This window comes from Cololabis saira, chromosome 1, assembly GCF_033807715.1.
Source record: "Cololabis saira isolate AMF1-May2022 chromosome 1, fColSai1.1, whole genome shotgun sequence".
In the NCBI taxonomy this organism is placed as follows: domain Eukaryota; kingdom Metazoa; phylum Chordata; class Actinopteri; order Beloniformes; family Belonidae; genus Cololabis; species Cololabis saira.
Window position 1 is genome coordinate 17,767,377 of NC_084587.1, and position 27,846 is coordinate 17,795,222.

Sequence of the window (27,846 nt, forward strand, 5' to 3'; positions counted from 1 at the left end):
TTTTCCCCTAAAACCAACCGGCGCAGACTGGCTGTCAATCTCCGCTGTCAATCTCCTGCTCTGCTTTACCCCGACTCACGAGCGAGACCCTGACATCCTCAAGCTTTTCCACTTCAAGCAGCAACTCTTTCCCAGCCCCGTGGGTAGTCCACCTGGTCAGACCCTGAACCCTGATCTCAGACTTGGCGCCCCGTTTACACGTAGCAAAAACTGTGGTGTTTTCATGCGTTTTGGCCGTTCGTTTACACAAAACAAAGCTCAAAGTCAGCAAAAACAATAATTTCTGAAAACAAAAAACTAAGGCCACGTTTACACGTAGCCGGGTATTTACAAAAACTGATATTTTCCCCTCTACGTTTTCAAAAATATCCTCGTTTACACGGACCCGCATGAAAACGCTGTTAACGTCATGCCAGCCAATCAGAATCCTGGAAAAAACATCAACAAATGACACGTGTAACTTCCAGTTAAGGCTGATTTATGGTTCCGCGTTACACCAACGCAGAGCCTACGGCGTAGGGTACGCGGCGACGCACACCGTACAGCGCGCATCGCCGCGTACCTTACGCCGTAGGCTCTGCATCGATTTAACGCGGGCCATAATTCAGGCTTTACTTCCAAGACGGAACGAGAGTCTGAGTGAATTTAAAACAGGTAAAATAAAAGAAAATATTGACGGTGGCCAAACAAATTGTAAACACAGGTCGCACTCATGACGCTGCTGGTGACGTTTCTGTCGCATAATGTGACGTAAATCTCTGTTTTCCTCCGTTTTCTCTGTTTAGACGCAAACATGAAAACGGAGTTTTTGAAAATCTCCACTTTGGCCGGAGTTTTCAGAAATGATCGTTTTTGGGGGCTTTGACCTCCGTTTTCGTGTAAACTAACGGCCAAAACGCATGAAAACGCCTCCGTTTTTGCCCCGTGTAAACGGGGCCTCAGTCTTCACGTTTACTTGTAAACAGAGAGAAACGGACATTTAAGCTTCAGAACGTCACATTATGCGACAGAAACGTCACCAGCGTCAGGTGTGCGACCTGTGTTTACAATTTGTCAATATTTTCTTGTATTTTACTTGTTTTATATTCTAATGTCACACTTAAAAGTAACTCCACTTCTATGTCACTCCAAACGAAAAACTCTCGTGCCATCTTGGAAGTAACTGGAAGTTACTTGTGTCAATTGTTGATGTTTTTTTCCAGGATTCTGATTGGCTAGCATGACTTTGTGCTTCTCGTTACACTGCCGCCTGTAGGTTTGGCTGCTCATACCGCCCCTTAAAGGAGCTTGAGGTCGGATTGTGGCAGGATTTATGAAAAAAATCTGTATACATTTTAAGTTTTCTAGTAATAATGTCAGATGAAGCGTTCCAAACCCAAAAGAATGAGCCCTCTAGTGTATCTCTCCTTTGCCTTGAACAGGCTGTGTGCTGCAAAATGTGCTGCAATTCGGTCCCGAATTTCCCGCGCTGGGCTGCGGATGTGACGTCACATGAAGCTGCATGCGCGTTCTCCCCGTTCTCCCGTGCCGGCTTCACTGTTGGCTGCAGTACCCCCAACGGCCGTCGTGGTGAAGGGTGGCGCTAGAGAGTCTCATTTCTTAAAAGGAGCCTCAAGCTCCTTTAACAGCTATTTTTGCGGGTTCGTGTAAATTATGGTATTTTTCAAAACGTAAAGGGGGAAATATCCGTTTTTGTAAATGTTATGTGTAAACGTGGCCTTGGAGGTGCGGACTCTCGTCCCAGCTGCTTCACACTCCGCTGCGAACTGTCCCGGTGACCGATGGGGCCTCTGCTTGACAAAGCCGCAAAGATCAGCAAAGATCCAGTATTGAGATGACTGAACCCTTGAATCATCATCTTACTGCCAGCAATGCGACCAAAGCTCCCACTCCTCTACGGGGACTGAATGGCCTGTAGCAAAGGGACTTCCACGAAATGTTTCTCAGGTGTTCCAGCCCTGACAGCCCATTATCTTTGAGTGTCTGAAGGAACTTGGGGGAATCTCATACATCCCTGGGAGCTTACTACTGTACATTTGCTTTGCTACCTCAGCAATCACAGTTACAGTGTGAGCAAACTGCTCGTCTTCTTTTTCCATGACAGAAGGTGCATCAATTGGCTTAAATCAGTGAATATACAGTAGACTCCTCTGGATTCTCATATGATTTATAAGTTATGGACTTGTAAATGACTTCCTCTTGAATGAAGTCTCTATGATTTATGCCTATACATACATAAATGTGTCTGATGTATATTTGCTTTCTGTTGCATTTGTAATGGGCTTTTGTCGTGAGCGATATGTGCCACATGTTGACACATCTTGTCTCATCAGTAAGATGATAGCAAAAACGATCTAGATCAGCAGGTTTTTATGGTGTTTCTAACCACTGTAGCCCACCCTGCAACTTAAACCGATGCAACAAAAGCAGAACAAGCATGATTGGTCGTGTAAGATAAGAAATATTGGATTTGTGGTGATGTGATGATTAACTCCATAGGTGCTGCAGATCAATTGAGATGCTTCCAAAGCCAGAGGCACAGTAGGTCTATCGTTGAGGTCAGAAAGTTCAGGTTTTAGACCATGTCAAAGTGTAATAGTCAGAAGCAGCACCGCATTTCCTCTTTTTTTCAGTGCTGCACTGATATAGGTAGGTTAATAACTATGAACCCTCTGGCTGGTCTAGACTCTCTGTATATTAAAGATGGACAGAGTGGCTGAGGATGTTCAAACCCTTCTTAAACAACAATTGGAGCCAGATGCTTTGTGCAAAGTGGATCTTGAGGACCAGAAGTCATATTGCATCTCGTTCACTTAGTAATTCAAGAAAGCTTGATGTCAGAATGCAAACTTTTTATTAAATTTTTCTTGCTATAGGCAGACTATGCAAAAGCCACCCCAAACTACATGGTCAGGATCAATTAATCAATCAAACATTATTTATATAGCACTTTTTATACAATAAAATGCAGTAAAAGTGCTTAACAGTAAAAACAAAGTTGATCCCATCCATCCGCCCACTCCCTTCCCCGCCAACCCGAATCCCAATCAATGATAACACAACCAAAGATTAAAAGAAATAACAACATGGAAATGGACAAAATGTGGATCATAGATCGAAACAGAGAGAAATATAACAGTTTCTTGTTTCTGAGCATTCTCTCCCAAAATAAAATGTTCTGTGTTTTCCAGATATTTTGCAAACTTGTAAAGTCCCAATTTCTGGAGTTAAGATTTAAAAAAAAAAGTCTGAATTAATGTTTTTCTTGCACATTTGCAAGTTTTTAAAGGAAGAAATTCAGTCATTGTTGTAAATAAGATCAATAAAAACTATAAATGCTCCTGCTGAGTTGAATTGACAATACTTAGTGTTCCATTTACTTTAAAAGTCTAACACTGGAGCTTACCTTGTTCCAGTTGCAAACTCTCGAAAAATGACATGCCATAAGTGCTCTACATCATGCACGTGCAGAAGGGGGGGGCGGGCGCGGAGGGTGCTCATGCACCCGCCACGTTTGCTCAGATGCCCAAAGTGCCCTTGTGTCAAAGGCCTTTAAAAAAAATAAAAATATTTCCATTTTCAAGTGTGGACCTATTGTGCCATTCATTCACCAATATAATCTTACAATTAATAATAATTCAGCTGAATAAAATGATATGATGAACATCCCCCTCCCTGACATGAACCTGGCATGCCCTCATCATGTGCCCTGCAGGAAGCACATGTACCAGTTATTTATGTTGTATGTATATTTATGTTGTGATTCAGATCTGTATATTTTTCTGTCATTACTTTAGTTTTGATTAGTGGGTATCCAGACGTATTATAGTTTTGTATTTTTTCCATTAGTTTCAGTATTAGTTTTAGTTTGTTTTTATAATACGGGGTATTTGTCGTGGGTATGGTTTAAGAAGTTCAGAGCAGGTATTACAAAACAAAACACAACAGGGTTTTGTAATGTAACAAAGTAACAAATGTAACAAAGTTATTGTCGGAAAGTGTTAGTCGTGTTCCATGTGTCCCTTTTTAAATTTCAGCACCTGCCCCTCCAAAGGTCTCTGCACGTCCCTGCTCTTCATAAGTAGTAAAATGATCAGATTCCAATTGTTGTGAAAGTTCCGACTTTCTGAGTTGCACTGTAATAAATTTCAAATTGGCTCAACTTAAAATAATTTGTAACCTTGTTGCCTTAAAATCTTGAGTCAGTGTAGCAACATTTTTCAAGTAATTTTAACCCTCAACTAAGTTCTTGCAACTACCAAGTCCATATGACTATAATTAAATTAAGTAAATAATTCTGTGAACTTGTTTTTTTTAGTCAAACAAACTAATATTTCTGTTGTATCAACAACATAACTCAAGTAATCTCAACTCACTTTTGATTCAGGCTAGCCAATTATTTCAGGTAATTTCAACTCTCTGTGATATGAACTTGGTATTTTAAGTTGAAGAAACTTAGTTGTGAGTTGTAAAAACCTGAAATCATTTGCTAGCCTGAATCAAATTTTAAGGCAACAAGGTTACAAATTATTACAAATCCCAGAAAGCACACTATACACTGAATGTTAAAAGTTCGTTGTTTTTTGGGTGTAATTGATGTCAAGACACCCAACAAAACACAAAAAATCAAGAAAAATTTGTTTTTCATGTCACAATACCTTTAAGTTGAGTCAACTTGCAACGTTTTATCGTGGCTAACAAATCTAACATTGGATCAATGAACCAGAATAATTTCTCAAATTAATAGAAAACATTTTATTTTAAAACATAGTGGCAAAACAATTAATACAAAATTTTTTATTTTAAAACATTGTGGCACCACAATACATTTGAAAAACATTATTTTAACATGCATTTCTGTGTGTGCGTGTCTTACTGTGTGTAGGTCTTACAATTTGTGTGTTTCACTATGTGTGGGTTTTACTGTGTTGTGACGTCATTGTCAATGAGGGCTCGCCCTCAATGATTTTCGAATTTAAATAAAGATATACTGTGTATGTGTTACTGTGTGCCAACACCAAAATTGAAACATTTCACACAAAATGTGAATTCTATACAACTGTACCTGAAACGGGTATGGCTTAAGTTGTATAGGAACATGAACATGGTGGCTTCTTATAACTATAGTTGTGCAGCACATCTCGAATAATTCCGACCTCATGCGCCGGACTTAGAAATCAGAAATTACGACTTCCGAGTACAAATGGAAGGCTCGATCATTAAAACCTTTGATGGGTTCCCGTGATATTTTCTGTATTTTTAATATGGTGTGAGTTCTGATCACTTGTGTAACTTTTAAGTAGTGATGTTGATGCTGATGATAATGATTATTAATACCAGTGATAGCGGCTCAGTGCTGCCTCTCCGCGTCTCTGCGTCTCTCTCCTCCTCCTCTCTTATCTCTGCGCGCATCGTCAGCAGTAGTTTCAAGTCCAATCTGACAGCCACTGCCTTGTCCGCTCCTTTTACCGTCTCATTTCCTCTCCCGGTGGTCATCCCGCCTCCCTTTTTCCGAGGTATCGCCTCAGTTTGGCGAGCTAAACACGTGTTAATATTGATGCACTTTTTCCAGAGAGGGGGGGCGGCTGACCTGGATTGATGCGCGGTCTTGTCTGAGCCTCCTCTCAAATGCGCTCTCACCTTTTTCTCTTCTTCCCAGCTCAGTCGGGACTGTTGGACCGCATCTGATCGCTTCAACTTGAGGTGCAGAAAGAGCAGAGAAACTCCTCGGGATTCTCCGTGCATCGAGCGCTGATCGAGATTTTCTGGTGAGTCCACTTTGATCACAATTATTGCCCCATTTTCCTGAATTTTTGGATCGTTTTCTCAAGGCGTCTCATGTGTTGCCACAGAACCCCAAACTGTCTGGAGTTGGCCAAATCACCAAAGTGGGATGGTTTTCTTTCAATGTATCTCTGAGAAACACTTCTTTAAGTGCTTTTATCAGTTGTTCTTGCATAAATAAAATAAGACATGGAGAGAGGTTAAGGCTGCTCCTGCGCACCTCTCCATCCCGTTTTTGCCCCGTGGCGCACAAGTTCCCGCTTATTACGCGTGTGAAACAAACCTGGCCGTTGGTGACAATTACCACGATTGTTAATATTCCCATCACGGATGGCGGGCAGAGTAAAATAGCGCCGGTCGGAGTGTGGGACGGTGGGAGGAAATGTAGTGGAAGAAAGGAGTGAGGAGTGGAAGAAGAAAGAAACATTTGAGGGTTCCCTTAGGGAAGAAATGGTTCTTTCTTTCATTAGAGGGATTTTATTAGCCTTTTATGCCTCTGAAATGATGACACTACCTAGTACTGTTCTACAACATCTTTCTAATATGCTATTATTGTCAAGCCATTTCTCCCTGTTAGATGAATTGACATCCTACAGTACTCCTGGATACATCTGTGGCACCATTTCTCGGATTTTATTGTCTTGTTTATCAATTAAGGTTGTCTATAATGGAGATATCACACTTCCTACGACATAAAACATTACTCTCCCACTCACCATCCGTTGGTATCTCACCTCCCACATAGCCACACTTGCTGTCCACAGCCGATTATCTGGTTATACGCCACCATTTGGGCTAATAGAGAGTCTCTACTTAATGTAATGACATCTCGATCTGTCAGCCCCTGCACAACAGAGGGGCTGCTTAAAGGCTCATAAGCGGTGTCATCAAGGGCAGATTGAGAGGCCATAAAGACACAGAAGACAAGACAAAGTGCCCGTAGAGGGCGTCTGAGCAGTTTGCTAATGTGTTTTATTGTCCAAGTACAGTATGGGGCCATAACTGGAAAGCAGGCACCAAGGAATGTGTGTTTGAGCGCGTGCGAGGGACTGTGTCTTGGTGTGAGGGTCGGCTTTGCTCAGCCATGCAAGTAAAGAATGAGTGAGCAGAAAGAAAAGAGGGACGGAGAGGGATTAGGCTAACGCCAAGTTCTGGGGGGAAAAGGAAAACCCATGTAAGCAGTTTTTCTTTTAGCTTACACATGTATATATCTGGCTGTCACCGATACACAATGGGCCACTTCTTAGTTGAGCTTAGCGACATGATTGGAAGCACAAATGAGGAGGGCTGAGAGGATTGATCAAACAGGACTTTAACGCAAACTTAGGCAGCCCATAACGCAGATGAAATGAGAGGAAAGTGCTGGACAACGCTTGAGGGACCGCTGAACTGTATCTATTAAGTTTTTGTAGTCAGAAAATGAAGTGAAAATGGAAGAAATAGTGATACACGCACCTCACTTAGGGGCGATAATGAATGAAACTTCCCATTTATGAGAAAGTGTTCCGTGTCATCCCTCCTCTATTTACCTCCCGCACTCCTCCTCTGATGAGTTTCAGTCGGGAGTTGGTGCAGATGTTTCAGGAGAGACGGCGAGGCTCGCTGTAGACATGGTCAGCTATCGTGGAGCCAAACAAACACTTAGCCTCCGTAACCCCCATTAGTATTCGTCATCAGGCGAAAATGAAGTGTATCCTCAGATAATGAGCTGCCCAGATGATTATGATGACATGGGTAGCATTGCAGATGTGATCACCTGGATATCTTTGTTAATATATCACCAACCTCCTAAAATAATAGCCCAAGTCATATTTTTCTCAAGTTTTTCAAAGAGCAAGAAAAAAAAATTAACCAAACACTAAATTTTGTTTTTTTTATTATTATTTTAAGAGGGTGACAATATTGAATGTGAACAAATGTCAAATTGAAGAAGAAAGTTAACTAATTCACAATTAGGTGGTCCAGCGGCTCTGTCGTGGACATGTTGGGGACATGTTTTGTGTGCACAGGTTCAGTGAAGTCATCGCAGATCAATACTAAGTTGTTTTAAGTAGAGCTGGTGGATATGACCAAACAAATCTACCTCGGCATTTTCAGAAGGAATGGTCAAACACTATTGTGTGCGTATATATGGTTGTTTTAAATTGATATTTACTGCTTTATAGGGGGGCATGTGATAAAAAAAATACTTTTTCTTTTTTTTTTTTACTTGACAGTATATGTATGTCTGTGTCTGAAGTGACTACAACTCAATCAATTAAAAAAAATGAATTGAGATAAGTATCTTTTCACCTTGTTTGGGGACATCTGAGTCTGAAATGATGTCATCCAATAAGGTGTTTCCCTCTGCGGGTTGCGGTGACATCACAAACGCAGATCAGAGTGCAATCTTTACCCCTTCATTATTTATCATATTGCTGCATGTGTGACTGTTGCAAAGATGTAACACAACTGCAGAAAAATGGGGCGGATTTTAGTCGAGTGGCCCCACCCCCTAAATTTGGCTGCATAATTTGTATAATTTGACCTGACAACAGTTGAAAAAAGGAAGCTTTTTTACTTTATCTAAGTGGTATTTTGACCAAAAGAATCTCTAAGACATTTCAATAGTGCCTCAGCTCAACTTTTAAAAAAAAAGAAAGAAAAGGAAATATGTACAGTTCGCTTGAAACAGTTACTGAAGTAATGTCCTTTAAGGCTTAATGTTAAAGGAAGGGTAAGCGATTTCTGGATGATGTCAAATCTGTTGATATTTGAAACAAAACCTCAGTAAAACAAGGAAACATCGCTCGCCTTTAAACATCCCCCGACTCTCCCAAGCCTCACCCTCATGCATGAGTAAAAGCATGTCTCCTCCCCCTGGCTTTGATTGGTTGGAGTATTGTTTGCCGTAGCCTTCAGTACAGGCTGTTTGTTTCCAGTGTTCTGAGTTAGAAATCACATTGAATAAGCTTACCCTGCCTTTAACCAGCACTCACTGATTTTACAGGTACGGCATCATCACCCATACGAGCATGTGTCTTTTGAGTTTCGGTTGTGCATACATGTTAAATGCAAAAATGAGTTCACCTGCAGCCAGGCAGCTTCTGCATAGTATGCATGGACCGATGTGAAATGGGAAAGTCTGGGTTGTTGTGATGATGCTTACCAGTGGACTTTAGTCACAGTTGCTGTTCAACATGTTGCTAGGTATCATGCTAGTTGTTTAAAAAAAATAATAAAAAAAAGTTGCTTTGTTGGCAGAGATGCAAAAAGGTTTTAAGCTCACCTTGTTTTTTTATAAATACAAAGGAAAAAGAGGGATGGGAATGTGGTGCGAGTGAGTACAAATCCACAGATTGGTATGGTTGATTACTTTCCAAAGTTGATTACTTTGGAAAGTCATTACTATAAATTTAGAAGCTCTGGTTCTAAATGATCAACTCTATCCAAGTGACCCGGTTTTATCCTAATGAGAACGGTCATTTCCAGCAAGGCCATAACCCCATCTAAAGGTCACGAAGGATCGTTCAGTGAGTGTGAACACAATGTGAGCTGACAATGGAGCCCATATTAACTGGTATCGACCGACTGGCACATTTCTTATGAATGTGTTCGCACCATCACTATCAAGAGGGAATATCTTGTGGATACATGGTGTTCCATCCCTCCAGCAGGGATACACAGAGTCGGCACAAAGGCATTTTAAAGCCGTTGTAGCAGCATTCGGCTGCATAACGCCTTCCTGAAGACCTGTTCAGGGATCCTTTCATGTCCATTAATTTAATCGTAACTGGATGTGTCAGCTTCATGTCTGGCTGAGCACCTCATTGTTTGTCCGTTCCAAATCATGGAGGCAATTTTACTTGGTCACACCTCAACCTTTTAATCCAGCAGTCAAAACTGCATGCAATTACCTTAAATGGGACATATTAGTGTAATGTTGACACAACTTTGAGGCCTTAATGACATATCTGTGGTGTGTTTTGGTCAAAATACCGGCAAGATACACTATAACAGCTGCTAATTCATATTTTATACAACTCTGTTCTTTGCAGTCTGTTTTAGGGGGTGGAGTCAAGTGGCCCACTCCAGCCTCCTCCGTAGCAAGCTACTCTTCAGTTCTTCAGACTTTAACCCATCTCTTTCTTCATATACATTTTTCTTTATTTTTAATTATTATTCAGCTCAGCATTTACTATTTGTTCTTTAGCACTTCCCACACAAACCAGGAAAAAAAAAACTACTGTAATTTCTCTGACATTTAGGGGTTGTGAAATGTAAACTGGTTAACCTTTTTTCTAAAGGTGTAATTCTTTTTAGCTACTCCAAATGTAATTTAATAAAGCCTTAAAGGTCAGAAACCTTGAGTCCTTGATCAGCAAAATGAAGCGTTCAAGATGTATTTTTTCTACTGCTCACATCCATAGCTGGCATAATTTACCCAACGCAGTACATTCAAGGCTGTTACCATCTGTATTGCTAGTATGACGAGTCTGAATGAAGTTGTGAGGAACATTCAGGGAGGCATGGTATTCCTTTTTTCATGAGTTGTCACAATTATCTGAGGTCTTAATGAATAGTCCTGGACCTGCTTCGGTCAAAACACCACAAGCATATGGTGTGAAGGCACTTTTTTCAACCTAATCTTTTCAACTGTGTTCATGTCAGCCATTTTTTGTGGGCGGAGTCGGTCACTCCTCAGTGTGGTGTACCTCTTTTGCAGTCAGTGTTGTGCGTTGGATTGTTTGAAATGTTGAAATTCAACATGAGCTTAAATATAAATCGCATATTTTCAGACCTTATCGGTTGCAAATGGTAACAACAGGGTTATGGTATACTTTTTTTTATTTTTTTTTATTGTTACATTGCAAATAACAACCCCCCTAGAAATTAGCCTAATATTCCTAAATCTAGTCCAAATTGTCTTTTTTATAAGCAAAGATATCTCTGCTCGTGGGGTAAGAAGATTTTTCCTCACTAGTATTCTTAAAACAAGCAAAATAGTCTAAAATAGTCCTCTACATTTTTTGAAACAAGGTGTTTTTATTTTCTTAGGAATGAGTTTTTGCAGTGTAGTCCTGTCAGATACACAAATTCATTCTCTCATTCATGAGAAACATGGGCAGAACTGATTTGTTCGTGAACTGTTCGCGGAGCAAATTTGAACAAAATGAAAACGTCAGTTAAAAAATATCCTTCCTCCATACTAGGGCTGGGCGATATGGACCAAAAGTCATATCTCGATATTTTCTAGCTGAATGGCGATACTCGATATATATCTCGATATTTTTTCTGTGCCATAATTGGGGTTTCCCCCTGGGCATTATAGCATAGCATCTCTGTCAACTTCATTTTTTTCTGAGGCAAACCCTTAAAAAAACAGTCAGTTTTAATACAAAGCCTCGTGCCAAGTGTCACACAGGCACATTTATTAACAGAGGTCTGCACAATATCAAAATGTATAAAACAAATGAAATAAAAATAAACTGCCTGCATATATGGAATAAAAATGCTTCTTGAATAAAATAAAACAAATATCCCTTTCCTGCATAACAATTAAATTAAAATACACTGTGCAATTAATACAATGTAGACAGTAACAGGCAGACTTTTCCACTGAGGTTGACAGTTGTGCAAATAACAAAACATTTGTGCAAATCTCAAATAAAACATTCAAGTCAATTTGTCACAAAATAAGCTATATCAAAATCATTAAAAATTTTTTTTTTTTTTTTTTTTTTTTTTTTTTTTTTTTTTTAATAATCGATATAAACAATATTGTCTCGTACCATATCGCGTTTGAAAATATATCGATATATATTAAAATCTCGATATATCGCCCAGCCCTACTCCATACCCCCTTTTTTAATATGCGCCACATCCACAGGTGCACATGCAGGACGAGGATGCACCGTTTCACCTCCTGATACGCTCGCGCTCGTGGGGAGACCTATGCTTATTAACGAACAGCGGGACCAGGCGGCCACTTTGCAATTGATAAGCATGAACTTTTGTTTATGATAAAATCCAAGTTTTTTGCAACGTTTCTGAATCCATAGTAGGTTTTTCTTTAGTATGGAGGTGATTTACATGCAAATCTACTCAAAGATCCACAAAGATTTCGTGATTGATTTCGACATTTTATCCAAACTACATCCCCTTTCATGCAAATGCGACTGACTGTTGATGAAACATTTAATGTTATATATCCCATGCCTACAGGAGGCTTAAGGTGTTTTTTTTCTCCTTTAGTTCTTCCCCTATCTGTAGGTAGGCAGGTGCATTACGTCATGTGATAATGGTGTTACACTGCTGCAGCGAGGAACAAGGCATCACATCTAACACCACAATAAGATTAAAAAGGCTTTCTTTTCCTCCGTGCTGCTCATCCTGACAGCTGTGTAACATCCTTGATGTTTTAACAGAAGCAAACACTAATTTAAACGGCTCCTACAAAATAGAGACAACACCAGTATCTTACGTGATGGAAAAGCTATAATTGTATTAAGCACTTTATTAATATGGTAGGCTGACGTTATAGTCATAAGACCCTGACAATCCACGCACAATAGTTGCAGCATGTGGCAGATTGTGTGCCTGTGTGTTTCTTTTTGATTTCTCCAGTTGCTTTTTACTCTCTGGTATGCACACTTGAGAAATCGAACATAATAGCACGCACAGTTTCAATTGCACTCGCGTCCATTATCTTGTTCTTGTATGTGACAAACGGAACATTCGACAGATCTCACAAGCACTGAGCCGAAATCATATTTTCCCACACAATAACTCAAAACCTTATTGTGTCTTCTAGTTATCCACCCATTCTGTCAGATAGTACATGGCCTTGAGTTTAAAAATAGACGAGTACAAACACAAACATGCGCGCTTCAGTTTTAGCAGGGACAGCCCCGGTGTGCTGGCAACCAACCAAAGAGGTGGTGATAACAAGGTTGAAGTTAGCAGGACTTTTTTTTTTCTCCTTCTTTCAGCACCTCAAACCTCCTTACACCCTTTGCTAAATCTGATTCATCCCAAAATGAGATGTTTTTCCAAGTGAGGAGATGAAAAACACCCTCTCCCTCCCTTTTTCTCTCGCCAGATACAGCTGAGCCCACCCCTCCACCACCACCTCGTGCAAACCCACCCACCCCTCTGTTACTCTCACACACAGTATCGGCTTCACACCCCGTTCCACCCTCCCGTTCTCTCGCATCTCTCTTTTTCTCAACTCCCCTGCCACCTCGATGTGTTTCTCTTTAATTGAAGATGCATTTCAATGTGGTGCAAATTAGGTTTCTGCAGCTCAAGTCTGAACTTGAAACGTATAGGCATGTGCGTGCCCATGCATGTGCGTGTGTTTGTTTGCATGTGGAGAAATGCCAGACTTGGAAGTGAAGGCACTACCTTCCTGTTCACTGGTGTCTGCTCTCACACACAAACTTAAATTTATTTTTTTTAAGTACAGCTTTAATAAAATTCACTGTTTTGGGACTCATTTTTGGCTGGAGGACGTGATTTACCCCTCCTCCTCTTCTTCTACGGATTTGAATTCTGATCTGTGCCTCTCAAAGATGACAGTGCATAGCAGCTCATTAGGGGAAGGGACAGAAGTTAGGAGGGTCAGGAAGGTTATAAAGACATGTATCAGTTATGCAATGCTTGTCTCACTCTTTCCTGATCTGATCTGGTGCTGTTTTGCTAAAAGGCAAAACTGGCTGCTGATATTCTGCACAGTGTGCACAGCCAGAGCATCGGAGAACGTAGCAATATAGCGTGAGTCATATGACAGCGTATAAAAATGTTAAATATGATGTCTGAGTAAGGCAAGCGAAACTGTTCTTAATTAAATTATTTTGAAAAATGTGTTATCTGGAGTTTGGAGCCGGGAGCTCCAACGTAGGGCTCAAAACAAAACACGAGAGGTCAGAGGGGAGATTGTTAGGGTTATGGAGCAATTAATGAAGCTAAATCTGAGGTATTTTAACATAAAACAAATCTGAAACCTCTGGCTAAAGTGCAGCTAAAGCTCACGATACGGGGTCACAGATGAACTGTAGTTCATCCACTTTCTACACACATTTCACCCTGTCCAGGGTCACAGTGGGGGTGGAGTCTGTCGTAGCTGGAATAAGGCAGGACCCAGGGTACGTCCTGGACAAGCCACACACCTTTACAAGGCTGACAAACAGAGAGATTCACTTACACCCACTCTACGGCACATTTTCTTCACCCCTTGGCCTAACACACAGGTCGGACGAGTCTGAGTGTAAAAAGTGACACTTTTGTTAGTTACCCCCAGATGTTCGCTATGAAAACGCAGGACCTGCATCACCTGTTCAGGTTCTATTGTTAGCTTTACAGCTGTTGAACAGGAATATGATGAAATAATTGTGCAACTGTGTAAATCCACCAGTACTCTGAAAACAACAACAAAAAGAATCTGAATACTCTGATTTTGTAAATAGTACGGACTGGCAGGACCCTGGATGGATGCAGGGATGGATGGATGGATGGATAGATGCAGGGATGGATGGATGTTTGGATGGATGGATGGATGGATGGATGGATGGATAGATGCAGGGATGGATGGATGGATGGATAGATGCAGGGATGGATGGATGTTTGGATGGATGGATGGATGGATGGATAGATGCAGGGATGGATGGATGGATGGATGGATGGATGGATGGATGGATGTTTGGATGGATGGATGGATGGATGGATGGATGGATGGATGGATGGATGGATGGATGGATGGATGGATGGATGGATGGATGGATGGATGGATGTTTGGATGGATGGATGTTTGGATGTTTGGATGGATGGATGGATGTTTGGATGTATGTATGGATGGATGGATGGATGGATGTTTGGATGTTTGGATGGATGGATGGATGGATGGATGGATGTTTGGATGGATGGATGGATGGATGGATGGATGGATGTTTGGATGTTTGGATGGATGGATGGATGGATGGATGTTTGGATGGATGGATGGATGGATGGATGGATGGATGGATGGATGGATGGATGGATGGATGGATGGATGGATGTTTGGATGGATGGATGTTTGGATGGATGGATGTTTGGATGTTTGGATGGATGGATGGATGTTTGGATGGATGGATGGATGTTTGGATGGATGGATGGATGGATGTTTGGATGTTTGGATGGATGGATGAATGGATGGATGGATGGATGGATGGATGGATGGATGGATGGATGGATGGATATATGAATGGATGGATGGATGGATGTTTGGATGGATGGATGGATGGGTGGATGGATGGATGGATGGATGGATATATGAATGGATGGATGGATGGATGTTTGGATGGATGGATGGATGTTTGGATGGATGGATGGATGGATGGATGGATGGATGGATGGATGGATGGATTCGTGGATGGATTCATGGATGCATATATGAATGGATGGATGGATGGATGGATGTTTGGATGTTTGGATGGATGGATGGATGGATGTTTGGATGGATGGATGGATGGATGGATGTTTGGATGGATGGATGGATGGATGTTTGGCTGGATGGATGGATGTTTGGATGGATGGATGAATGGATGTTTGGATGTTTGGATGGATGGATGGATGGATGGATGGATGGATGGATGGATGGATGGATGGATGGATGGATGGATGGATGTTTGGATGGATGGATGGATGGATGGATGGATGGATGGATATATGAATGGATGGATGGATGGATGGATGTTTGGATGGATGGATGGATGTTTGGATGGATGGATGGATGGATGGATGGATGGATGGATGGATGGATGGATTCATGGATGGATTCGTGGATGGATTCATGGATGCATATATGAATGGATGGATGGATGGATGGATGGATGCAGGGATGGATGGATGGATGGATGGATGGATGGATGGATGGATGGATGGATGGATGGATGGATGGATGTTTGGATGGATGGATGGATGGATTCATGGATGGATTCGTGGATGGATTCATGGATGCATATATGAATGGATGGATGGATGTTTGGATGGATGGATGGATGGATGGATGGATGGATGGATGGATGGATGGATGGATGGATGCATGAATATGCCATCATTTCTTGAACCTATTCTATCACTTCCTGGGTGGAGAGTCATCCATGTCTGCACTGTGCTGGTTTGCAGGATTAAGACATTTTTACTGCTTATTCGCCTTTACTTTTATCTGTGTTGCACCGATTCACAACAAAGGTCATCTCATGGAACTTTCAAGGACAATCCAAATGGGTTCAATTACAATCCAATTAATTGTAATTCAGTTAGTACAAGTACTTCCAAAGTACATATACTGTCAGTTTTAATTTTCAGAGGGCCTTTGGTATCGTTTGGTGAATATTAGATGTTATGTCACTCGTAACTCTGGCTGCCTTGACTCTTCTTTTTGGGTTGTTTTCCGGCTGTCTGGAGTTGCTTTAGTGGTTTTAATTCGCTGCTGCTATGTTTAGCACTTTGTAACTTTGTTTAGAAAAGTGCTTTATAAATAAAATCTCATTATTTTGTCATTAATATATTTATCAGCCAACAAACTGCATTGACTCCTCACTTCGGTGCAATCCCCTGTCCTAAGCAATTGCAAGGAGACGGTGGAGAGGAAAAAATACGTATATACATGCATGCAAGAAGAGAACAGAGTGGGGAAAGAGCCCAGTGCATCATGGGAGGCCCCGCAGCAGCATAACTAAAGGGTTGGTTCAGGGTACCTGGGCCAGCCCTAACTAATGACCATCGAAAAGTAAAGTTTTAAGCAGTTATATTTGAAACCGTACCTTAAGACCGTAAGATATTTCCTTTCTTTTTTTTTCTTAGAATTTTTGGTGTCTAAAAGTTGTAAAAAAAAAAAAAAAAAAAAAAAAAAAAACATCCACCTGACTTGAATGCATGTTGTGTAGAAAAATCTCACAAGCTATTTGTGGATTTTTTTTCTTGTTTTTAAACATCCTGAAGTTGTTCACGTATGTTCTACTTTCTTTTTATCAGAAATACTAATATGGGGTGTATTTGAGTACAACGGACCAGTTGCAGGACTCAACAGTGTGAACACTTTGCAGCCCCTCTCGTGTGTGTGTGTGTGTGTGTGTGTGTGTCTGTGTGTGTGTGTGTGTGTGTGTGTGTGTGTGTGAGAGAGAGAGAGAGACAGAGAGAGAGATAGAAAATGCACAGAGTCATTAGGGAGAGTGATGTTGACAGTGGGGTGACCTTGGAGCCCCCAGTCGTCTTCCTGTCGATGAAAGGGATGACTTAGTGCCTCCCTCACCACCCATGATGGCTCATTTATTATCATTAGGCACATAGTCAAAAGATGCTGCTCAGGTCCTCAAGACGGGAGTGTGTGTTGGCATGTACACTTGCGAGCGTGAGAGGCAACAGGACAGGGACACAAAAGGAAGTGTTATGTCTTATGATAAGTGTAGCATGTTGAGGCATATGTGTTTGTCAGCCCACGTTTGTCACAGGTGGCGTCTGGTTTGCTCGTGAGCATGTGTTTATCCATATTTTGACGGCAGATGCGACGCCTGTCATCCCACATCTGCCTGAGAGCTGCACCCCTCTGCTTCGCTGCTGCATGAATAAGAGTCAGTGCCATAACCCTAACCTAACGTCACCCTGGGCCAGCCTCAGCGAGCAGCATCGCTGGTATATGGCTACATCAGGACGGCCTCCGCGCTATCGTTTCTCAGCATGATGGATGGAGACTTCTGTGGGCCAGTCAATACCCAATCTGAGCCCCACTGTCCTGATTTAAGATACAGCAGCAGCAGGTGACACACTCAGAAGCATGCCACTTTAATCACTCTGAGCATCAACTCAGCCCTGCCAAGATTGGTGTGTGCTCGGGTCGGAGTGTGTGTGTGTGTGTTTGTGATTGTATTATCATCTCACTCAGTCAAGCACTGCTGTAATCACACAGCGATTGGCAAGTGCTCGCCCTTGTGACAGAGTTAACATTTCTTTATAATGTAGAGGCGCAGACACAAATAACGTATGGCGGGGGGGATTTATGTTGTGCGTAGCTGGAAATGTAACAGAAAACATACATTATCTAAAGAGGGATAACATCTAAAGTGAGCCCAGAGTGAGCTGAATGTTCCTGTGCAGTAACTTGTTTAAACACTTGAAATTGAACTTCTGTGAAGTGGAATCTTGAGAATATTGGAGCATGACATCTTTATTGTACCAAATAGATTTTCACAATATCCGGTGTTCGTGGGACAAAAATGATGAAGCTCTGGGACGCTGGTAATATGGGCTGGTATCGACCTGTCGCAGACGGATGAATACTGACATACGCTGTCCAACAGCATGGCAGTTTACTTGTTTATTTAAAAAAACTGTCATGTAGAAAACAAGGATATAGAAATTCCTTTCATGTTAAAGTGACTTTGGTTTGTGTTGATTACAAAACTGTCTCCGCTGTACACAGAGTGTCATCACAGCTGAACAGACGGCGGGGCAGAGTTGAGCGCGTTGTCTGTGTTGGGTTGTTTACTAGCTTTAATGTGGAAATTAAACAAATGAAAAGGGATGTAATCCCATTTTAGTTATGTCGCCACAGTGGAGCCCCTCGTATTCCCAACACAGGTTTGGCACACGCTTTATGCTGAATGCACTTCTTGACCCAATCCTGCAAGGACAAGGAAACTAACCAACCCCCATGACACAGAAAATGTGTATGCTTTTGTTTTAAATTGGATGACATCACACATGTGGAAGTTCTACATTTCTACTAATTATCATATACTAGTAGGAATGGGTGATATTTTACCGTTCACGATAAACCGTCAAAAAAATTCCCCATGGTAAGAATTTGTCATCTCGCGGTAAAAACGATAAATTCCTGTTGATGACGTTTTTGTGGAAAGCTGATTTATGGTTCTGTGTTAAATCCACGCACAACGTACGTGAAGGAAGGAAGGAAGGAAGGAAGGAAGGAAGGAAGGAAGGAAGGAAGGAAGGAAGGAAGGAAGGAAGGAAGGAAGGAAGGAAGGAAGGAAGGAAGGAAGGAAGGAAGGAAGGAAGGAAGGAAGGAAGGAAGGAAGGAAGGAAGGAAGGAAGGAGCCTGAAAGAAAGAAATGATCCTGAAAGAAAGAAATGATCCTGAAAGAAAGAAATGATCCTGAAAGAAAGAAAGAAAGAAAGCAAGAAAGAAAGAAAGAAAGAAATTATCCTGAAAGAAAGAAATTAGTTTGAAAGAAAGAAAGAAAGAAAGAAAGAAAGAAAGAAAGAAAGAAAGAAAGAAAGAAAGAAAGAAAGAAAGAAAGAAAGAAAGAAAGAAAGAAAGAAAGAAAGAAAGAAAGAAAGAAAGAAAGAAAGAAAGATTAAATTCCTGTTGATGAGGTTTTTGTGTAAAAAACATGGCGGATCTGAGTCATTACAGTTTAGTTACAAAGGTGGAGTTGAATTGGTATTATCGTTTATTGTCATTTTTATTGTTATCGGGATAAATGCCAGAAATTCCCATCCCTATATACTAGTCAGGATCAAGCCAAAGACTGGATTTAACCAAACTATAACCGTCTACATATGCAGGAAAAATACTATATTATCAATCTGAAACAATCTGAAAACAGAGTTTTGAGCTATTTTTTTGTCTTGTACACATTTGCGGTCAGCATGGATGGATGTGTGACGCGTGATTACGGTGGTGTAACGTGGATGGAGATCCCCTCTGACTCTGAGCTGACAGGTATTAGTGTGACGGGGACCCTGCTGTCTAGTTAACAAACAAGCAGGCTGTAAGGGCGCCTACTTCTCTGTCCGATGTCAATACAAGGACATAATTGAAGTGACGAGCAAGTTATAAAGAAAACGTTGGTGCTATTCCTTCTCTTTTTCTAAACTCTGTGATGGTGAGGATGGTCTGTAAATCTGCCCCTGAGACCCAATGAATTATTCTAGACAGGTCGGAGTAACCTTTTGCTCCTGTGACTGGCGTGTTTGTTGATGTGCCCCTGTCTCCATGGCGTAGAGTAGCATCTGTCAATTCAACAATAACTGCTGTCGGCATCCCCGTCACTGTAGCCACTGAAATTGAACACTGATGACACAGCGTTCAGTTTCATCTAAATTGTGGTGCAGCGAACAAACTTCCCTGCAGACTCTTCTCGGGATGATGGTGTTTCAGCATCGCTAGCCAACACCGGACCAACTAATGCTGCTCAGAGAGAGCAATTGATAATAACATGGTTTACTCAGGTACTACTTATTTAAGCTACCAGGTGCCTTACAAAATGACCCCCCTTGTGGTATTTTGTATTGTCTTTGTCCTCTCCCATCTAAACTATCATTAAAGTGCACTTGCAACATCCACTTCACATCCAGTGACACCAAGGAGAACAGAGCGAGGGTTCATGAACAACAATGAAAGCAACTTCTCGTCTTCAAATATGCTTGCAACCTTGAGGAGAAATGCAACATAATTTTATAGCCAAACTACTGCCATTTTCTTTTTAAATTTGGCTGCAGCTTTCCTCCTCCGACCCACCTTTCTGCAAATCCGGTGTGCAAAAAATTTTCTACTTTGGATACTACAGCCAAACTACTAAAATTTCAACTTAGAAACCAAAGCTAATTGCTTAGTAATGATTAAAGAGCACAGGGAAGTTTTAGACCCTGCTTGTTCGATGGCCATTTCTGGCCCGTGTGTCTGAAACAGAAGAAATGCTAGCAGATCCACCAGAATGGAAAACATTCTTGAGTCATGCAGTTGTAAACTTCCACTTTTAAAATTGCAGCTGAAGCTCTTACGGGATGCACAAGGCCAGAAGAATAGGACTGTACAATGAAATTCTGACATATGTGATGTCATAGAGAGCCGATGTTGGAAAAAACTCTCTGGAAGGAAGCTTTCTCACTGCACCAAAACCAACTGTTTTAAGAAATCAATACTGCCGCTCCCCCCCACAGAGACTTAAATATGCTCACAGGAAAGAACGGTAAATGGAATACTCTTCCCCTTTTCTCTGTCCTATTCTGTTTGTAAATACCTGGTTGTCTCCTTATGTTTCCTTTTACTCCAACAAAATGTTGCACACTCATTCACATGCACTTCAACACATCACACAGTCACCAAACTGCACCCATCACTGTCTTGTCTTTTCATTCCTGCTCTTTCACGTCCCACTGTTGGGGATTTTAGTCGTCTTTGGTGGAACATTTTTCTCCTTATTTTTTTATCCAGGGATCAATTAAGTATGGCTAGACTGTCAAGCGGGGAGGTGAAGGAAACACACACACACGCCCACAAAAAACCCCTCTGTTGCAAGACGCCCATGTGGCTTTTGGGTTTTACCAAATGTGGTATTAACCATTAATATATAAGAAGACGTATACAGTGTGTGTACCTCATTTTTTTGTAACCTCCAGTGATATCTAAGAATATATTTTATCATAGTAACACTACAGATGGATCAGAAAACACAGAAAAGCTTAATATGGCCACTGTGAGAAACATTATTTTCCCCACTTTAGAACAAGCCTGTTATATCGACAGATAACGTTGGTTCTCCCTCTTTGCTGTTCACTTTATTACAGCTCTTTGTTTTTAGAGTTGCCCACAATGGACACAACAAATATTAGCTGAAGAGTAGATCTGTCAGCATGTGTGCATAAAAATCCATTTTAACGAGATACTGGTGATTAGTTATTCGATTGCTGCAGAAAGGAACCTTTGTTAAGTATACGAGACCCAAGACATCAAAGAATACCCATTTATGTGATATAGTTACTATTTCTGTGTCGATATAATGACTAACTAAGTGATGTAAAGCTGTCAAACATTCATTCAACGTGCCCTTACATGCCCTTTTAGTCATGGGCTCATCTGGACATGAAGCATAGTTTGTACAAACGTCCATCTGTGTGATTCGGACATTTGTGTTCTGTTACGGAGCTCCTCCAGGTTCTGTTTAAAGTGTTTAATGTCCACGGTACATCTGTGAAAATGCTCAGTGACAGAGCAAAAGTAGTGGACCATAACTCGGGGCTTCGGTGCAAGTACTTTGACACTTGTGGTGCATGATTTGTGCTCTGTGATCTACATATCATGCTTACGCCGCTGGGCCACTTGATTAATGTTGGGTAGATATTGGGATTTCTGATGATGTGGTTTGACAAAATACACTGAAAAATCAATATATTCCTTCTCGACTCAGCTTTAGGTCAGCAATTACTTTTTCAATTTTTAATCCACACCACCACCTTTCCTTAAGCTGAGCCAAGTTCCAAACAAACCCTTGAAAAATACCCACCGACCCATCCATCCATCCATTATCAATGCTGACTTCTTCCTTTTCAGGGTTACAGGGCTTTGCTGCAGCTCTCTTTGAAAAAGAAAAAAAATCTCCACTTTAAAAATGTTCTTGTTGTAATAAATTATAGTAATTCAAACTATATTTTAGGAAATTAGCTGTACGATCTTTGAGTTGGTTGAGATATACCCGAATGTATTGTGCAAACATGTCAGACTCTTATTAACTGCGAGAATGATGATGTAAATGTGTCTCATGAGTGAGAAGATGCAGAAATCCGGCATCGGCGTGCCTGCGGTTGGCGTTTATGAGCCTCGTGCAGGAGAAAACGCTCCGGTCTGTGTGGTAATCAAGAGGAGATTGTGTTTGTATGATGGAGCAGTGGGGTATCACTACTTTATCAGAGAGTAATCTCTTTGCACTGGTTCAAATTGTTCCCTCTCGACGTGTCATCATTCACATACATGCACTTACTTTCCTTGTGTACACACTGAGACACTTGCACGCACGCAAGTCACATCCCCTCCCCTCCCAGTCCTGCCGGTTCGGCTGTTAGTCTAATTTATGAGGTGCCGTTAATTTGGCCTAAACGCTCGTAGCGAGACCTCCCTCCTCTTTCATCCCTTCATCTCTGTATCCCTCCTTCTCTTCCTCCGTCTCATCAGTCACTCGGCAGAGTAAATCAGAGGGGTGGTATTGCACAGCAGGCAATACACGAACTGGACACCTTGACTAATATACCGCTGTCCTTCTCCCTCCCCTGTCTTTTACTCAGTCTATCTAACTCTTTCCAGCCCTCCCCTTCTCCACGTCTGTTGCCCACTGTCTAAATCACATTTGGCTCCTCTCCTCTCCTTCCTTCCCTCTCCTCTTTTTAGTTTTGCTGCATCCTAATTCCTGTCGAAACTTCTTCCACCCTTCTTGGGCACTTTTCTCCACCTCTCTTGTCGTACCCCCCCCCCCCATCCACCATCTTCCTCCTTCTGCCTTGCTCTGCTCTCCATCTTCACTCCTTTTTCCCTTACCTCACTTCTCTCCTCTTTGCCTCCTCCCCCATTTTCCTGTTCTCATGTTAGGTGTAAATTTAGAACAGAAAGCAAGAGGGGATGCTGTGTGTGTGTGTGTGTGTGTGTGTGTGTGTGTGTGTGTGTGTGTGTGTGTGAGGAATCTCACATGAAAGCTTCTCAGAGTCCCCACACGGCGCTGATGGGGCTGATTAAAAAGCTAAAACCTTGGTTTTCATCCACATTTAGGATTCACATAAACTCAGACGTACACACACACACACACTCACACAAATTTCATCTCTCATTAGCTTCCTTTATTACTCTCTTTAGCTTCCTACTTGTCAGTTTTCTTTTCCCCTTCACTCTCTTCCAGTATACTGGCGACTGGTAGCGGATATTTCTGCGTGATACAGTGGAAGTGAACAAAAGCCCTGTCGGGCATCTGAGACTCCCTCCCCACTCCACATTGTTCCCTCTAATTCCTCCCAGCTCACACTCTTGGGAGTAAACCCTGCGCTGTAGCGGACTGGCCGGCACACCTATACATCACCGCCCGTCTTCCCTCCTCTCCACCTATTTTCTGTCTCTCTCTTAGTGTTTCGTGGGGGTTTGTGTCTTTTTGTCTCCCCTCTTTTACGTCCTATCTCCCACAGAAGGGGTTTAGCTAGTTCTCAATAAAGATTTAGCCTCCCGCATCCTCTCCCCCCCCCCAAACACACACACAGACACACCCCACCCCTTCTTCTCGCTGTATCTACCTCTCCAGTCCTTCCTTCTTCGCCCTCGTTCGCTCTGCCACTTCTCCCTCTCTCGGCAGGTTCCTAATAGTGCACACTTAGAGTCACAAGATGAAGCATGCCATCGCTGCCGTATCCCTCTGTGTATTATATAAATCCACCATGGTTATCATTAAGCAAGACCAGCATAAAACACCACTTCATTCTCTGAAAAGGTCACGTTTTTAGAGCAAAGAACGCACTCAATTAAAATAGAACAGAACAGAATAGAATAGAAGAGAATAGAGAGTTTCTATATATTAGTAAAACATAAACACCGTTTTTTCGGTCCTTTTTTATTTATTGAGAACAGAGGAGTAGATTTATTGCAGAGCTAATTTTAACACAGAATTACTTCAGTTCTTCTAGATTTCACTTTGATTTCCATGAAGCAGTACCAGCAGAGGAAGCTGCCTCCAGTTCCTGCTGGCCAGGCACACATCCAATCAGAGAAATCAAGTGTCAGGTGAAGTTTGTGCAGGTTTTTAATTTCCTTTGTTGTTTTTTTTTACCCCACCTGAAAGGGATGAGCTCACTCCTTGAAGATCGAGACTAGATTTCACACAACGATCAGCCTACATCAATTTTGCATTCATTTATTTGGAAAATCCACATCTTATTGAATGATTTAATTGTTAAGGCAGGCAAAACTCCTACTACCAACCTGTAAATATGTTTATTTCTGCTCTAAAGTTGGACATTTTAACATGAGTCGGTGGAGATTGACTCGCTTTTGAAACCAGCCTCTAGTGGTGAGTTAAGGAAGTGCAACAACTTTGTTCCATATGAGCCACAATGCAGAAGTTAGATGGTCGCTACTTGGTGCTCGCTGGCCAATCTTTGTGGTGCGTCTTTGTAACAGCTCCGAGTGTGATCAATCATTTTTTGTCTCTTACTTACCTCTGTCAAGATGTCAACTGTATCTCTGAGCTGGTTTCATCACGGGTGATGTGTGACATAACGCCGTGATAAACAGTTGAAGTGAGAGACAAATGTCACCAGGTATGTTATTTATTCATTGATCGGATGGTGATTGGAATGGGCCGATTAGCTCAGTCAGTTCTGATAAAAAGACCCTTACTTGACCCCACCACTTTACCACACTGGTTTCTCGTTTATAGTTATACTCGAGAATCCAGTATTTGTGTATTTCTTTGACATGCACATGTCGCTGTGAGAGCAGAATAGGAGACAGGAAATGATGTAGACTTATTGATAAAAATAACTTGTGGAGGAATAACAAGTGAACCGTTTGAGATGACAAATTTGGTCCACCTTTGAAGGAGTCACCGTGCTAAAAATGCTGAATGTTACGGGTCGAGCAAAGGCAAAACAGCTGAAATAAACCCAGCCGAGCCCGCGGCCTGCAGCCGCTGCTGTCTGTCAGTCCTGATGAAGTTCATCAGGAGGTATTTTCGTGGGTTTATTTTAAAGCTGAAGTGAATTTAATTTTCAGCTTGAAGCAATTTGTAACATTGTTGAGAAAAGTGCTCTACAAATATACAGTATTTTGATATTATTATTATGATGATGATGATATACCTCATTAGAGTTCTTAGAGAAAAAGTAGAAATTAGCCAAAGCCTGTATTTGGAGTGAGACCCTTTAGGAAAACTCAGTCATTTCAAGTCATTTTACACAGAAAACCAACAAGTTCACTTCACTTACGTTCCAGTTCAATCTCATTCATTGGAAATCAGTTAAAATCCAATTCATTGCACTTGACTCAATGTCCAATCATGAAAAGCACAGACTAGCAACAAACTGCACTGAATCTTTTTCCTTTTTTTTTCATGCTGTCTTATCCCTGACGAGTTCTGTTCTGCTGAATGGTTGATCTCTCTTTTAGTAGGACAGAAAATGTGACGCAAAAGCAATAAACAGCCACATTTAGTGAACTCATTCATCGATTAACAAGTGTGACGCCTCCAAGGTGGGGTAGTTTTTATACATATGGCAATGTAGAGAGGAAAAAGCATATCCTTTAATCCACGCTCGCCCATTCAAGAGTTCAACACCATCAACTTAAATGATAATGAAATGCATTTAAAGACAAAGAACATGCAAATCAAGTGTGAATAAGACGTGCATTCTTGTGTGAATCCATAATGTGACTGTATTTATGTGAGATATCCGGGAGGCAGGCCAAGTGTCTGGCTGAGTCGTCTCTATTCGCTCTGTGCAGTCAGCCACACAGAAGACAGATAGATCCACCAGTCTGCTCAGCCCTCCAGTCACCGCGATGTAATCAGGCCTCAGCAGCCATAAACCACCGGCTCCGGACACTCTGCCCGGCCCGCTGTCATGCACGCTTACACAAACACACACCCCCCCGCACGGAAGCGCCACGGCTGGCACGGACTTGAGAGCTGCATGGTGGTCCTCCAGAAATTGAAGGTTTCTGAGAGTTGAGTTGAAGAGTTGAGTTGAAGACATTTCACTCTGCCAGGGCAGGAAGGATACAGAATAGTATTAGGGCCAGGCAGGAAAAAAATAAAAATAAAATTTTAGAGGAGGAAGATTTTTTTTTCATTATGCACTTTGAGAAAAAAGTCTAAATGTTGAGAAGAAAGTCGAAATGTCGAGATTAATGTTGAAGTACAATTTCGAGAAAAAAGTCGAAATGTTGAGAAAAAAGTCGAAATGACGAGAAAAAAGTCAAAAAGTCGAGATTAATGTTGAAGTACAATTTCGAGAAAAAAGTTAAAATGTTGAGAAAAAAGTCGAAATGTCGAGAATAATGTTGAAGTACAATTTCGTGAAAAAAGTAAAAATTTCGTGAATAAACTTGAAATGTTGAGAAAAACAAGCGAAATTTAAACTTTATTCACGAAATTTCTACTTTATTCTTGAAATTGGATTTTAACATTAATCTCGACATTTCGACTTTTTTCTTGAAATTGTATTTCAATATTAATTTTGACATTTCGACTTTTTTCTCGAGGTGCACGATAAAAAAAATCTTCCCCTCTAAAATATTGTTTCTCCTGCCTGGCCCTAATACTCTTCCGTAAAGAATGTCCTCAGGCCCAAGGGACGTTTTATTATGCTATTCATCCTGCCAATATTATAAAAATACCCATATATGTGCTTGGATGACGTGTACGACACGAACACTTCCGTGTCTTCACTTCCATCACATCTGAGTGATCTCATCACTTCTGTGTCATCTTGGGCCGTTTGTCTTTTTATGTTGTTATCTTTTGTTCTCCTCAACAAACTACCGTTCAGCGGCTCCTACCTCCATCTGGCTGCATTTCTTCTCTCCATTTTTTTTTGTGTGTGTTTTTTTTGGTGCTGTGAACCACGGTGGATGAGCGCGCTTTAGGAGATTTACTGCCTGATCCCGTCTCTGTCAGGTGTAGAGACGAAAGGAAAGCGATGAAGGAGCGGGGCGGGGGCGGGGGTTGGGGGGGTGCAGATGGGAGAAAGAGGAGTACACAAGAAGATGAAGAAGGCCGAGCGAGGAGGGGGAATGGAATCAGAGGATGATGGCAAAGAATGGGATGAAACAGGGGAGATTATGCAGGGGAATAAACTGTAGAATAAAGAAAAATATGTGAACAGAGTTTAGAACAGAGCGGGAGGTCGCTCCGTCTTCTCTGAATATAGTTTGAAACATTCTTTCAGATATGACTAAACTTTACTTCTCTAAGTTTGCTATTTTTTCCCACCTAGACAGGTTTTTCTTCCCACCAAGACAAACAGTAACAGACTCCTGGGAAATAATGTTTTATTGCTCACCATAAGAAAATTAGTGGCAGATCGAGTAAAGGGGTCATCAAGGCGCCACGTTTCTACCAAAATCCAACAGCTCTGCACACCACCTTTGTTTTCAATAACATGAAAGAGAAAAGATTGACAGTAGGGCTCTTGAGTCATTATCAGCAGATATTGAGTCCTGATCTCGTCGTTTTATCGATCATCTGATCATCAGGACATCACCATTGAAACGCTTTACCGATTTAACATTTGTTCTCACTCCATATCGGATGCCCAAAGTACTTACATCCG

General features: G+C 41.5%; 1 protein-coding gene across 1 annotated transcript in view; it reads left to right on the top strand.

Moving 5' to 3' along the window:
• Window positions 1-5,682: 5,682 nt before the first annotated feature.
• Window positions 5,683-27,846, top strand: part of LOC133425941 (receptor-type tyrosine-protein phosphatase delta-like) — a 332,624-nt gene continuing 310,460 nt past the window's right edge. Inside the window, exon 1 of the mRNA XM_061716354.1 lies at window positions 5,683-5,768. The gene's annotated coding sequence lies outside the window, so the exon portion shown is untranslated. The remainder of the gene's footprint in view (window positions 5,769-27,846) is intronic.